The 327-nt window shown below is 34.3% G+C and overlaps 1 protein-coding gene across 4 annotated transcripts in view; it reads right to left on the reverse strand.

Moving 5' to 3' along the window:
- brf1b (BRF1 general transcription factor IIIB subunit b) overlaps positions 1 to 327 on the reverse strand; it is a 63,937-nt gene that overhangs the window by 46,496 nt on the left and 17,114 nt on the right. The gene's annotated exons all lie outside the window — the stretch shown is intronic.

The following is a 327-nucleotide window of genomic DNA, read 5'->3' on the forward strand; positions in this document are numbered from 1 at the left end:
TAAGAAAGTTGTACTGCTCTTCGTAGTGGACGGAAGCCACTAGTGTGTCATGTTTTGTACATAACTTATTTGTTTTCAGCTTGATGCTGACTGACAAATAAAATGTCTTGTATTAGTGATCAGCTTCCTGAACTGCAGATTATAAACGTTTTTGTGACTCAAATCCAAAGTTGTTTTCACTTCTTATTCATAAAGGGCTGCACGATTATGACAAAAATCATAATTGTCGATTATTCCCTTGAAATCGTGATTGCGATTATTAATTACGATTATCACAATTTACATTGAATGATGTTTATACCATTGTTTGATGCAACTGCATGCCGT

The sequence above is a fragment of the Sinocyclocheilus anshuiensis genome, unplaced genomic scaffold (genome assembly GCF_001515605.1).
Source record: "Sinocyclocheilus anshuiensis isolate Anshui unplaced genomic scaffold, SAMN03320099.WGS_v1.1 scaffold1051, whole genome shotgun sequence".
NCBI lineage: Eukaryota > Metazoa > Chordata > Actinopteri > Cypriniformes > Cyprinidae > Sinocyclocheilus > Sinocyclocheilus anshuiensis.